A 15,471-nucleotide genomic window follows, 5' to 3' on the forward strand; every position below is an offset into this window, starting at 1 on the left:
AGAAATTGTTACTTCGGCCAAAATACACTACTGAAACGCATTTAGAAATGAAAATAGAAGCTCTTTATTTTAAATATTTCTGAAAAAAAATCGTACTTTTTGCTTACAAACCAATTCAAGTACGTACTTAACATGAAAAGCGTTTTTGTGTTACATGGCTGCATAAAAGAATCTTTTGATCTGATTCTTTTTTGAAAAGTGAGACTGATATTCAACTGGAAGTAATTTTTAATATACCCTTAGTGTGAAAAACAATATTACCTCCTGTCAACTTACACGGTTTGGCAAAGGCAAACGTCGAACTTTTAAGAAATTCATCTTCAAGATTATTTAATATGTTGAAAATACCAGAAGGGGTATTCCGTAACACTCGTTAAAAGTGGAGTAACAAACATAAATTTATACTGCAGGAATACTGCAGATATATCAATGAAACTTGATAAAACAAACAAACAGAAATACGTATTAAATCCATTTTAAAGCCATTACTCTGACGCATCTGAAAATAAGCTTTGCATTTCTACTTGCCCCAACATACGGGACAAATAATCACTTAGAAATATCTTTTTGCCAACATTTTTGAATACCTGACTTTCAAAGAGAAAATAAAAAACGCTAAAAATTTATTTAGAGATGCAACTGATATTTTTTAAAATACTTATATGTTTTGCTTTGATAAATTTATTTAAAAAAAAGGAAATTTGCACTGTATAAAATCGATAATTTTCATATCATGACAAGTGCTGTTTGGGAAAACTTCATGCTGTAATGTCTCATGTCCACGATTTTGGCATATGGCGAAACATTTTTAAACATAGTTTTGGCGCAAAAAGGATAGATATTCAAACTGCTTCTAAGGGCGAGGATGGTGAAAAAAACTGTTTGAAATAGTTATAAAAAATCTTTTTCATCGTTTTTTTTTCAAATTTCTATAGCTTATTTTTTCAACTACAAAAAAATACACCATCTAAAACTAATCAGGAGCTGGAAGTGCTCATAATACAGAATATTAGGAATATACTCAAAAAGCTGTCCCGATTTACGCTATTGATTATTTTTCAAAATTCTATCTCCATAAAGTGCAATATGCAATAAATTCCAATATGCGAATCTTTTTTTTTCGATTAGAAATTATGTAAACTCGATTTACCTTCAGTGGGGGAGAAAATTGAAAAAGATGGAGGAGCTCCCATGTAAGTTTTAGATAAAGAGCTTTTCAAAGAAGGGACCATATTTTATAAGAGAGTTTTTTTTTCGTACGGATATTTGGCATAACTCAAAAAACGATGTGACAAATGTTTTCATGAAAGTTCGTAAATTCCCACTTTGCGAAAAAAAAAGGTGGAAAATCCATAAATTTTGACATTATTGAAGTCATTATGAAGCTTTAAAAACAGAGTACAAATTTCAGATCTTGAAAAACAAATTTAGAGATCAAGTTTCAGTAAATAATATATATCATCTTTGAATTGCAATTCGGAACTCCAGCTGCAGCTCTCATTTCAAAGTTGTTGGATCTGAACTGTGGTGAGGTTTGATTTTAAAAAAAATGCTTACAAAAATCCAAATTTGAATAAATTTTTACAAATTAAATTTATTTTTGGAAGGTGTTACAAAGCACACCGGGTCAGCTAGTTATCCAATAACTGTGAAAGAGATACTTTTCCGACAATAACGGATGTTTAAAGGGTGAGACGGTCAAAATTTGGTCAATATCAACTTGACGTATTTCTTTCAATTTTGCATTTAAAAAACCTGAACACCCCTTATATTGAAGGTGTGTGTGTGTGTGTGTGTGTAGAATGTTGCTCCTATTTTGATTTTGGAAGTCACTCTACAGTTGTCAAAATGCCGTCCAAGGAAGAGGGGCAACGTATCAAAATTTTGCTCGCGCATCGCGAACATCCGAGCTACTCGCACGCAAAGCTGGCAAAATCGATAAAAGTGGCCAAATCAACCGTTACAAATGTAATTAAAGTGTTTGGGGAACGTTTGTCGACAGCCAGGAAGTCTGGATCGGGGGGAAATCGAAAACCGGAAGCCGCTGAGACGACAAAGAGAGTTGCCGGTAGTTTCAAGCGAAACCCTAACCTCTCTCTCCGAGATGCCGCAAATAAGCTGGGTGTATCGTCTACAACCGTGCATCGAGCCAAAAAACGAGCCGGACTATCGACTTACAAGAAGGTGGTGACTCCAAATCGCGATGATAAACAAAATACGACGGCCAAAGCGCGATCCCGGAGGCTGTACACGACGATGCTGACGAAGTTTGACTGCGTGGTAATGGACGACGAAACCAAACGTCAAAGCCGACTACAAGCAGCTTCCGGGACAGGAGTTTTATACGGCAAAAGGAAGGCGAAAGGTAACAGATATTTTCAAGCACATTAAACTGTCAAAGTTCGCGAAGAAATATCTGATTTGGCAAGCCATCTGTACCTGTGGCTTGAAAAGCATATGCTTCTGGGACTGTCAACCAAGAAATTTACGTGAAAGAGTGTTCTGCTGCCTTGCCTGAAGAAACACAGTTGTTCCGTACTGTTTTGGCCGGATTTGGCATCTTGCCATTACGGTAAAAAGGCCATGGAGTGGTACGCTGCCAACAACGTGGAGGTGGTTCCCAAGGACAAGAACCCTCCCAACACGCCAGAGCTCCGCCCAATTGAGAAATACTGGGCTATTTTCAAGCGGAACCTAAAGAAGACCAAAAAACTGCTAAGGACGAGCAGCAGTTCAAGGCAAACTGGCTTTCTGCGGCGATGAAGGTGGACAAGGTGACTGTACAAAATCTGGTGGCAGGGGTTAAGCGTAAGGCCCGGCAATTCGGATTTGGAAAAGCGGAAGCCTAACTGATTATTTTTCCTGAATTTTATACTAATTAAACTTGAAAAAGAAATTTAATTTGATTTTTTAAATAAACGATTTACACGCGTTTTTCCTTGACCAAATTTTGACCGTATCACCCTTTACAAGATTACTCTTTGCTGGCTTTTAAAAACAGCGAAAACCAATCTCAAAAACATGTAAGTTTTAAATTTTAAAATAAATAGGTCAGAAATACTTTTCACAGGCAGCAAAATGCTGTTAAAATTATGAATGTCCGATTACTAGTAAATGAGCTATCAGCAAGAGAAAGTGTCCCATTTCTGAAAGAATTTAGCTTTAATCGACGTCACAAAAAGAGCACAAAAGTACTCAAAACTGAATTCTCGAGGTCACAAAAAGTGCATTAAGGTGCATTTTTTCCTGGTTATCTGGTTGGGCGAGTGCGCCTGCAGGTATGCTACAAAATCATATCACCACTTCGAGTTTTAGTTTCAATTAAAGCAAAATTTTGGCGTGACCTTATGGTAACGTGATTTCACCACGAATAATTCAATTTTCAATAAGTAATTTAATTTCTTGAGTGACAATTCTAATGCGATATATGTAGGAAATTTAAAAACCGCAATTTGTCGATTTTGGAATCCGGCGCGGCGAATTAAAAGGCCGCTGGAAGCTGAATAGAAGGTCATTTAGATTTGTTTTGGAACTTCAAATTATCAATAAGAACTTACATTTTGAGCTGCATAGAACGTACTGTTTAATAGGACTTTTTGTTGCCTCAAATCTTGCTGCTCATTATACACAATGTTCAGCAGCGATTTCCAAAAACGCATTGAAAAAAAATCAAAAATCTTTTTTGGTATTTGGCGAGAGAAAACTTTTATGAAACTCAAAATAACGGTTACAAATTGATTGTGTTTTGATATTTAAATAATAATGACATTATTTTGCTGCATCAGTTATTGCTAGACCTATTAAGAAAAATAGTTTTTAACACTACATTTTTAACTTTTAAGTAAGTTATCATTTAAACATCATATCTTAAACTGCTAGAGTAAATATTATACCAGATTAGAACTCAGGGCGTTATGATATCTAAACTCAGTATGTAAATCGAGAAACCCAAAATGTATTGATTGTGCTGTGAGTATTTACATATGTATCTATTTCGTAATTTCTGGTAAATAAATTCAATATTAAAAATGATCAGTGATCAACAATTAATCTCTTTTTTTCATCGGGCTATGATAAATAAAGAAAGTATGACAAAACACAATCAGCTAGCGCAGCGTGCCCAATAAAACACTCGGTCTTCCGCATAACGACGACCACCGAGTGGTCCATTTCACTTTCCCCGAAAGCCGTAATTTCGTGAAATTCTTCCTCTGCAGCCAGAATTGTAACACCCCACCACATGATGGGGTCGTAATCCGATAAGCATTCATAAACACGAAAAAATGCTGTGAAAAAAGATCACATTTCACAAGAACGATCGAAGGGAAAATAAAAAAAAACCCACAAAGCGGGCTGCTGCATTTTTCCTTTTAACATGAGATGAAAAGTTGGTATCCCACGAACAAGTGGAAAGTATTCACGTGAAGATATTTTCTGAAAAGATGCACGAGATCTGTATCTCCTTTGCGGTTTGGCGCTACCTTTTGGCTACGCTCCCCTCCTCAGTTTATGAGATTACAACGATTTTCCCGACAAACGCCAGGGGGGGTTTTCTTTGTCACGCATAAATCACGGTCTCTGACAGTCTTCTTGACTAATTATCTCATCACTACCGATCAACCGTGAACCGGGCACGAGATACTGCACCTGTAAATATTGTACCAAACCGTGCGACGCCCCCTCAAAAATCTCACACTTGCTCCTTCATGTCACTTCCGATACACTTGAGGCGCCACTATTTGGATCCGGATCTAGGAAATGTCCACTTGTTATTACCCGGTTGAGGTAATTGAAGACGATCGCGATCACAAATGGTTCGGGGGGAATCTCCTGGACTAATCCCAGAATCCCGTCACTTCGATCGGGTTACACGCGTACGTAGTACATACGTATGGTAACGGCTAGGCCGCGCGCAAGTGACTAACTAGAAAAATGCGCCTGGCCACGCAAAGAACGACCAGATGAAAATGTCCACCGGGAAACGCGCGAAGCAAATCACAGCACAAATCACATGTGGGAGAGAAAGATCTTGAACCAGCCAGTCAGCCGGCCAACGAAACCGAAATCCGAAATCAAATGACTGAGACTGAGATCTGCTATTTAGCTTGGCAAGGGAAAACTTTGCTCTTGACTCAGGGACTTTCATAAATGTGTTGGCAGCAGATTGTCCACCACCAGATGCTGCTGTAAGGAGGAGGCGTTACGTTGTGCGTCCGTCAGTCTGGGAAGTGGCCAAGATCAGCGCGCCAGCCATGTTTGCGATCGCAGTTTTTATTTTCCCTGCTGTTGTAGCAATTGTTGCACGGGGACAATTAGAAATGCAGGTATTTTTTAAGATGGATCAGAACTATTTTCGAATGCTTTACTATTCATCAAATTTCCTTTAAAATATATTAGTTCTCACGTCAGAATTCATAGCTAGGATCAACAGAACATGGGTGATCTAAAGCATGGATCACTACAAATCTGGACGCGCTGTTTATTATACCATAGCGCTCCTACACGGAAAATAATAAAAAGGTAAAATTTACCGAGTTAGCAGAGGTGAACGCTCGTGAAAGCCAAAAAGATAACTTCTACCTCTTCGAGGTGAAACATAGCTCACAGTGAGGTAAAATTTACCTGAATCGAGGTTGGAAAAAAGGTACAATGCACCGAGAAAAAAGGTGAATCCCAAAAAGGTAAATCTTACGTAGCGAGGTGAAGTTCACCTGAATTGAGCTCGATAAAAAAGTATAATTCACCTAGAAAAAAGGTAAATCCAAATAAGGTAAAACTTACCTCGTAGCGAGGTGAAGTTGACCTGGATTGAGCTAAACAAAACGGTACAATTCTTCTCGAAAAAAAGTAACTATTCACCGAACCCGCTTATTGAGGTTAAGCTGTTTTGTCATTCAGGAAAAAGTTTTGCTTTGTGCCTAATATGTGAAAATCGGAATAGAATGGTAAGTGTTTTCTTAGATATCATTTAGTTGTGCTGGTTCTCGTCATAATACATTGCTTTTGTTTCAGATCGGCCCATAGAGCTTTGAGGTGTATTCCACGTCATCCTCCAGCCGGAAAAGCCGAACCTGACCGGATTAGTCGAACGGAGGAGGTCATGAATGTACGCAACGCAGGAAGATTCAGCGGCCATGGCGGCTCAGAAGAACGCGAAGCCGAATTACCAGTCCCTATTTATCTCCAATAAATATCATTTTTGAAAGAATTTTGTATTTTTTTAATTCTTATTGAAGAAACTAATCAAACCAACCAGCATTTACCTTTTAAATCAGTAAATGTTAGGACGACTCGGGATGCAACAGAGATGAAGAGATTGTGGAACAAAATGGCCGCTGAGGGCTGTGAATGGCCGCTGAAGTCAGTGAATAGGGTGTCCAAACTATGATGAGTGGTTCTCGACGAGAAGTTCGAAATTTCATCAAAACAACATCGGTATATTTTTTTTTCCTTTGAAGTGCAATAAAATGCGTCCAGATTTTGCGTGATCCATGCTTTATAGACTCCTAACCGCAAAGGAAGGTGAAATAAAACTAGCAAATTAACCCGCACAGTAAACGAAAATCGCAGAGTTCGGTAATTTATTTTACCGAAAAAATCCTGTAATTTGAAAAAAAAAAATCGGTGATTTATGAATATGACGCCACATTTGAATGTCAAAAATCTCCATGCTGTCATGCCATCGGTAAAAAATACCGAAAGAAAAACTTTACTCTTTCTGGTGGAATATTTCTTTCTCTTTCGCGTGATAAAACGTCTAGTGGAAATAAAAGTGGCCCAAACGGGTTGATAGTTGGAATTTACTTACAAATCGTTATTTTTTTCGAAATATTCGGTTGTGAATCTAAAATCATCTGATATATCTGAAGATATCTGATATTGTCGGCATAGAAGTTAACTCAGCATCGAAGATGTAAGTAATTCTTCATAAATTTTTTAATGGTTTCTTACCAAAACATATTCCTGTTTAACAGATGGCAGATGTAAGAAAGCTAACTTTCTTAGAACGGTTGGCGAAACACGTCAGGTTTGGAGAAGATTACACCGAAGCAAATCCAATGGAGGCGCCTTTTTTTATGTTTCGATTCCTAGCCAGTCCAGCTATCTCAGGATTTGCATCACCGTATTGTGTCAGAAAATGGCAATGCCGGGTGAACGTTCACCAAATTTGATGTCGATTCGAGGTAAAATAGAATTAAATAAAAATATAACCGAGAGCATTAAAGTTTCAGTCCAAAAAAGGTTTTAGTGTGAGAAAATGCTAGAAATTCCTAGAAGATGCAAATCCTTCCAAAATAAGTACAGTTGTTTCAGTAAAAATTATCGACTTCCCGGTAACAACGACCGGTTATTTAGTAAAAATAATCGAAAGGTTTACTGATTTTCGGTAAATATTTCCCAAGTTTTGGTTATATCTACTAGCATTTCGGTAATTATTACAGTTATTTCGGTAAAATCTACCGGTAGTTCCGTGAACATTACCGAACTTTTACAGTTTTTTGATAAAAAAAAACGGTGTTCTAGTAATAGCAGCAGATATTTCAGTCATAATTTCAAGTATTTCGGTAAATTCCTACCGGGCTTTTTCAGTTTTTTTCGTTAAACATAATCAACATATCGGTACATACTACCGGGTGGTTCGGTAATTAAACGAAGTGCCACTTTAACAATTGTCAAAATCTTGATAAATGATTTCAGACGAGTCCCGGTAAATTTTTATCGAAAAAGGTCCGTAATATTTGGCAGCTGTCACTTCTCTGCCATGAAAAAAATTACCGAGTTCCACATGTTAGAATTGTGGAAAAAAAAACACCGTGATCGGTATTGGGTGATGAATGGGGGCATGTCTTTTGGCATTGAAAAACAATAAATTTAATTGACATCACTGCTGGAAACCTAGCGAGGTATTGCAAGACTACTTTTCGCAAGGCACCAGCAGTGATGTCAATTGAATTCATTGTGTTTCAATGCAAAAAGACATACAGTGAGAGGTAAAATAAAGTGTCGAAATTATTTTTTTTTAATTTCTTTTATTTTTCTGGTTAAAATTCAACGAAAACACATCGTAATCATTTTTAAAATATTGTTTATTATGTTCATTTCAATTTTTGTTAATGTTGCGCTGGTAAAAAAAGAAAGTTTTACTGATAGAAAAAAAAACAGTTAATATTCCAAAAAAAAAAGGGGGCAAAATAAAGTGTCCAGATCAGTACAGCTTCAAATAATTCAAACAGAAGGCAAACAAGAACGATTTAATAATGGGTATGGTCTTCTTCAGCCTTCAACAGCTCCTGCAAGCGCTTCGGCATACTTTCAACAAGGTTGTGCAAGTGTTGTGGGTCGAGTTCTTCCCACACATGCTCCAGGGCATAAAAATAAGTACACTGAGGTTTTTTTTACGCGGTTTTTTACTACACGGTTTTTTTTACGCGGATTTTCGAATTAACGCGGTTTTTTTTTACGCGGATTTTCGAATTAACGCGGTTTTTCAGAGAAAATATTCTAAGACTTTTTCAAAGGAAAACACTTAGAATCTTTTTGTAGTTGGGAAAATCTTAGCTCTCAGACTAAGAACGTGATACATGAGATCTGAGACCTGAGACTCGAGACCTGAGACCTGAGACATGAGACCTGAGATTTGAGACCTGAAATATGAGACTCGAGACATGAGACATGAGACATGAGACTTGAGACCTGAGACATCAGACATAAGACATGAGACATGAGGCCTGAGACATGAGACATAAGGCCTAAGACATGAGACCTGAGACATGAGACCTGAGACATGAAGCATGAGACATGAGACCTGAGACATGAGACCTGAGACATGAGACATGAGACATGAGACATGAGACATGAGACCTGAGACATGAGACATGAGACATGAGACCTGAGACATGAGACATGAGACTTGAGACCTGAGACATGAGACCTGAGACCTGAGACATGGAACATGAGACCTGAGACATGAGACATGAGACGATCTGAATTCCACACTGTCAAATAAGCCTGACTATATTCTACTATTCTATTAATCTAATTGATTTTGTTTTTTATCTTAAAAATAAACTATCATTGTACGCAAATTTTTAAATAATTGTGGTTCTTACCCATTTTTTTAGTAACGTGCTTTTTTGCGCGAATTTTTTAATTAAAATGGATTTTTTACGTGGATTTTCGAATTTCGGGGTTTTTTTTACGTGGATTTTCGAATTAACGCGGTTTGTTTTACGCGGATTTTCGAATTAACGCAGTTTTTTTTACGCGGATTTTCGAATTAACGCGGTTTTTTTTACGCTGGACGAAATACCGCGTAAAAAAAAAACCTCAGTGTATATTTATTTGTCACATCCGTCACACCAGTCTTATCAATGACATCGACATCGAGGATGTCATACAGATTTTCGATGGGGTTCAGATCACGACTTTGTGGGGGCCAGATTGGCCGTATGCTTCGGATCGTTATCCTGCTGTAGAACGAAGCGCTCTTCGAGGCCCGTCTTGATGAGGGATACCTCGAGGATTTCCCGCAGGATATTGCAATATGACTCAGCTGTCATGATTCCCTCAATTTTTACCAAATTGCCCACCCCACCCCAAGAAAAGCACTCCCACACCATCACGTTACCTCCTCCGTGCTTGACTGCTCCTTGGATATAGCGGTCTTGGAGCTCCTCACCCGAATTGCGCCACATATGATCCCGCTTCTTCCGGTTGAACAGCTCGAGTTTGGATTCGTCGGTCCACAACAATGTTTTCCAGTACTCGAGCTGTTTATCGGCATGTTCCTTGGCGAACTTGAGCCGCTTAGCCTTGTTCGGCTGGCTGATGAAAGGCCTTCTCACTGCGATCTTGCTATGGTACTCCTTTGAATGGATGCGGCGACGGACAGTACGACGCAAAAACGAAAATTGTATCTGCCGGATCGTTATTATTGCGTTTTTCTTCACTTCAAGAATGATTTTGTTGTCCGTTCTGGCACTGTCTTGGTCTTCAGTCCTCTTCCCGGGCGATCCCCCACAGATCCGAACGTTTTCATCTTCTTCATGATATTTTATACCTCTGTCTTGCTGATTTCGTAGTGCTTGGCCACTTCCCAGTGCGTTTGACCGTTATTAACATCACGAACAACCAGTTTCCGGATGGACAACGGAATGGAACCAGAAATTTATGAGTTCTCCATATTTTACAACTTATTCGAATTAGTTTTTGGAATATTAACTGATTTTTTTCTATCAGAAAAACTTCCTTTTTTTCTAGTGCAACATTAACAAAAATTGAAAAAAAACATTAAAAAAACAATATTTTTAAAATGACTACGATGTGTTTTCGTTGAATTTTAACCAATAACAAAAAAAATAATTTGGACACTTTATTTGTTTATAATGAGGAAATAAGAAGAAAACAACAGTAATGCAGGAAAAGTTGTTGGTCATGAAAAGAGCAAAGACATGGCGATTAACCTAACGAAAGAAACATTACTCACGCTCATTTTTTTTCAACCATTAATGACTTTTTTTGAACCATTTTTTTGAGATTTCTGTTAGAACTGCCATAATTGTTGTTTTTCAACCGTAGTGTACGGTTCAATTTTAGGAATTTTATGAGTTCTATTGAAATAGTTGAAAAATGGTTAAATTTCAACCGTAAAACGTATGAAAACTGGCAGCCATCTTTGCGAAGGAACTTGTTTGTTTTTTTATAGCTTTGCGATGAGTTCAACAATTCAGCTATTCAAAATCAGCGGTTTTACAACTTTTGATAAGATTATCTGGAAATTCAATGAATGCGTAAGTATTTCCTGAATAAAAACATAGTGTTATGAATGAAATTGAGGGGTTCTTCAAAATAACTCTAACCTTGTTTTTTTCTTGTAATTGATAGGTAGAGTCGGTGTTCTAGCTGTGGCTCTAGTCTAAATACAAGATTCTTTTTAAAGGTAAGCTTTATTGACGTTTTTTTTTAACTATTCCTATCATTGGATTGATTTTTTTTCATTTCACCATACTAACAGTTTTCTGTATCTTTATTGCAAAAATGATTTAAGAGCACTTCCCGTTGTTCAGCGAATGTTCCGATTGAAAAGCTGCGATTAGAAACCACTGGAGGAACGGCTACTGGATTTGGTGCTGTACAATCACCGGGGAGGAAGCAGCCGCGCTTGCGAAAATGATTATGGCATCGGTCCTTATTCGCCCTGCAATTGTTGCATTTAGTGCATCTTCATTGCCAGCATCCAATAGCGGAGATTTTTGTGAAGCTAACCAGAATAATGCTCATGATTTTTTTTTAGAATTTAATATTCACATCATAAATGTTTTTGCAATTTTTATTTTCTTTTTCTGGGATTTTCATCCTGTGCGGATGATTCATCCCTTTGCATGTAGGGGAAAAGTTCATATAATGCCCCATGTGGCTAATACGCGCCACCTTTGTTTTGAAGAATCTGAAACATTTTAAGCCTGCAAAATATTACCAATTTGTTTTAAATGCTGTGATTGGTCATGGCAAGTATGAATTTTTCCTTAAAATGCCCCTGTGTCGTGATAATTTCACAATTTAGGTTTTTCTTCATTTCGATCTAAATTTTAAAACACTTTCAATAAGGTGTCACCAAGCAGAGAAAAAAGGATAAGACAATATTTTCTGACACATCGATAGAGGAGAATCTAAAGTATGATTTTATGCTAAAAAATCATACTGAACTCGCTAAGGTGTGCTTCTTATGGGTATATTCTATCACGGTTCATGCGCTCGTTATAACGCGCCAATTGTAGTAGGCTGAAAATAGCATTAATTTTTCAAAAAGGCCAATTTTCATTGAAAATGAACAAAAAGTTAAAACCATATTTTGAGCGTTAATTCAGCCCAAAAAATCTACTTTTCATTTTTTTTTTTAATTTTGATTAGTCCATTTTGAATTTCTTTTCAGTCAAAGTGTCTGTAAGTATTGGTGTGTTTTCGGTCTTCGGCTGCTTTCGGGTGTGTTCGGCTGCTAGGCGCGTATTGAATACACAGCGGCGCGTATTTGCAACACAGTTTTGTTCTGTGGCTTTGAATATGGTTTTTAAAAATCAAGTTTTTGAAGAAACTATAGCAATTTGAGTAATAAAAAATCATAGGCATTTGTAGAAAACACTTTTCTTCAACGATTACAGCCATTTTTAACACAATTTGTACGTGGAATGCATAGAAAATCAGCGATTCGCTTAGGTGGCGCATAATAGGGCATGTTCCCCTATTTTGAAATAAAAACTCTTTTTACAACACACGGTTACTTGTTCTTCATTCATTCAAATGATTTTCCCCTGAATTTTTGCTCATTTTCACTTTTTCCGACCATGTTTAAAAAATAACCATTATCCAAGTTCTCCTTGAAATCTCATTTTATGAGTTTTCACTGAAAACCAGTGATTGAAATCCTCACCAATTTTCTCATCAGAGGCATTCAAAATACACACTTTGAGGCCTCGCATAGCTATACAGGAGACGATACATATACATTCATTCAAACCTCCCCCCATGAGGAGGATCTGCTCTGAGAGACACCATTCGTTTGCTGCCCCGAACGAACTCTCTCAACGTTCGGTTGCTACATCCCGGTAAATTTGAATCGGCAGAGAGGTAACTCAAATCGCCAGAGGGATCGTAACGATCTCTCTGGCGATTTTGCATCATCACATCGTTAGAGAGGAACACACCATACGCGTGCCTTGGGTGAGTGCCACGAATTAAGCTAAGACACGCCCCCCCCCCAGAGAAACACACGAACACAATCCGAATCGTGTTTGTATGTTTCCCTCCGAGACGCGTGTTCGCCTGCCTGAGAAGTCGACAGCTACGATTGAAAGCCCACACGGGACACGGGGACAAAATGCGACCACACCGTGCGAGTGTACGATTCAAACTGATTTCGCATGTACGCATTCGTATTTGTTGCCTCTAGGTATCTCGGCAGGACAAACCGAATGAAAATATTTGCGTTCTTGGAGTGTCGCCGAAGTTAACCGTTTTATTCTAAGTTCGGTGACTCAACTCTCAATTTTTTGCATGCTCTGTCGATTTCTGAGAGGACGCGCTTACTGGGATGATGCATGAAGAAGACGAGGCACACATACTCATTTACGTTCTTGAATTGGAATAACTCCAGCCGATAGCTGTAGTTGAGGAGAACATCTTCAATCTCGCCGCAAAGGTTGAGGCAACAACAAAAACAACCGAACTTATTGCGTTGCACGGCCCGCAACGTATAGTGCAAGGAAGGGGGAGGAAAAAGAGACGAAAAAACTAGCTGCCTGCGTGCGGTTGCTGTGCAATAATAGCAATAGCAGAAAAATCTCACGCATTCAATCCAGGCACAAACGAAGAGACTCGGGTTCGCTCTGCCTTTTGAATTTGCTTCCCTCAAGCTTGTAACAGGAGATGAGAGAGAGCCATTCGTTTGGTTTTTTGGATTCGCTGCCTCGAATGTATACTGCTTCTTGAAGGCGGGCCATATTGAGAGCGTATGCATCATCGGTTTTGTCGTTTTCGCAGCCTCAAAGCAACCTTTGCTTCCGAGTAAAGCAGTGAGCGAGAGAAGGTTGATCAATTCATGCTCAGCCAAATTCAATCACTGCTGAAAAACTAATAAAACGACTTGATCCACAAAACTTCGATTATGGTTATTTTTCAAGCATTTATGGTTCAATATGGCCGAGCGTGCTTGGCAGTGAGAAAGAATTGAGTTTAGGGGGAAAAAAATTGAATTCAGAAAGCAAAAACGAACGAATGAAAAAATAGAATATGTAATGTATAAATTTAAGATTATGGATAACCAAAATTTATTTTAAAACCTCCTAAAAAAATAGACTAAACGCTAAAGAATTACAAAACCAACTCCTGCAAGACTTCCTGGTACTTTGGCACAATAAAAGCACGCGAGAAATTGTGGCCGAAAACCTCTCAAGTAAAGACAAAAAAAACAACAGCACGGTAATACTCGAGTTCATTTTGGAGTTCTACGAGTTCAAACTTATTCCTACTTTTTTCAGGTAGCGTTCGATGGCTCCAGAGAGCGCTTTTAGGTTAATTATCATGTCGGATGTGACCGATAAAATAGAAAATGTAGATTTTCGAATTGCATTTCGTTTTCATTTAATTAAATCAAATTGAACACGACACTTGCCATACATTTTGGATTTTTTTTTCTAAAAAAAACGAACGCCGGTGTGCCAATCTAACATCTGGACAACATTCCCGTGATTAGTAACACAATTTGCGTGCATTTCGCTCCCTGATTCTTCTCTGCTGAGTAATTATTATTTTCGTCATTTGAATGTGGGTTCGGATGTGTCCATTGCGTCCATTTTCCGTTCATGGTAGGTTTTATTTCGATTTAAATGCAATCTTCAGTGCTTGTTTTTCCATTAAAATACCCCCCTCATTATCCCCGCATTGACTCAATCATCATGCATCAGATTTAAACAGGTTGTTGTTTTGTGTCCACTACCCACAGTATTTTTGCGTACTTTCATCTGCCTGCACCAGATGCAGAAATGGCACTTGAACACTAGACTTGAACCGTCGATTTCTAAAGAGAGAATTTAGCAAACGCTGAAACGCTTGGGTTTTCTAGCAAGTTTTTTTTTAAACTGTTTTGTTCATGAATTTCACTAAACATATTTCTACGTCGATTCGAGTCTTTTTAACCAAGTTCAGAAAAAAATGACAGTTATTTAGTTCAAAATAGTTTTTGTTAAGAAAAAAATATTAAATCAACTGATTCCACATTTAGCCGTGGTGGGAATGAATTTTCCTACGCTTTCTCAACAGGAGAAGGAAAAATAAAATAAAACAACCCATTCTCCGTTTGTGTCTTTGAAGCGGAATCGCGTTGGCGATTCCAAGCAAACACAAATCGGAGGTTCAGGTTGAACGAAATGAAACTGTCGATAGAGGGTTTGACCATTTTTATATAGATATTTGTTTATTAATCCCTGTGTTTGCAGAACCCACGACGGTAGTTGCTAGTCAAGTTGTATGTCTATTCAATTTGATAAGATTTATGATAAAAAATTGAGGGTGTAGAAACATATATTAACAGATTAAAAACAAACAAAAAAAAAGCAATAGTTACTTCAACGTGTTCAAATCCTTAACAGTATAACAGTATGTAGAAACATCTAATCATCAGCCAAACAGAATTGCCCTCATTCGTGAAATTTGAAAATGGTTCATCCACGATTGGACGCCACTGTTTAAACATATCTTAATTACCCTGAGCTACTTATTGCTTATCTGCGAGTCTCTCTGTCGATATAGATGTTTATATCATTCAGAATTGCTGTGATGCCCCGTTTTTGTTGACATTTTCACACAAGCCAATTGTTTGATAAAATCCGAGATCGCTGACACTTGTTCACTAGTCAGCTGTTTGTAGATGTTTTCGAAAAAAAAATTATTTACAACAAACCGAACATGTCCACAATT

General features: G+C 37.8%; 1 protein-coding gene across 4 annotated transcripts in view; it reads right to left on the reverse strand.

The window, feature by feature from the left end:
* LOC129746968 (paxillin-like) overlaps positions 1–15,471 on the reverse strand; it is a 254,444-nt gene that overhangs the window by 182,538 nt on the left and 56,435 nt on the right. Inside the window, exon 1 of one of the 4 annotated variants that reach the window (XM_055740942.1) lies at positions 4,777–4,906. The exons of 2 other annotated variants lie outside the window; for them this stretch is intronic. The gene's annotated coding sequence lies outside the window, so the exon portion shown is untranslated. Of the gene's footprint in view, positions 1–4,647; positions 4,907–15,471 lie in introns of those variants that run through there. One more of the 4 variants, XM_055740941.1, reaches the window with a different exon arrangement.

This window comes from Uranotaenia lowii, chromosome 2 (assembly GCF_029784155.1).
Source record: "Uranotaenia lowii strain MFRU-FL chromosome 2, ASM2978415v1, whole genome shotgun sequence".
In the NCBI taxonomy this organism is placed as follows: domain Eukaryota; kingdom Metazoa; phylum Arthropoda; class Insecta; order Diptera; family Culicidae; genus Uranotaenia; species Uranotaenia lowii.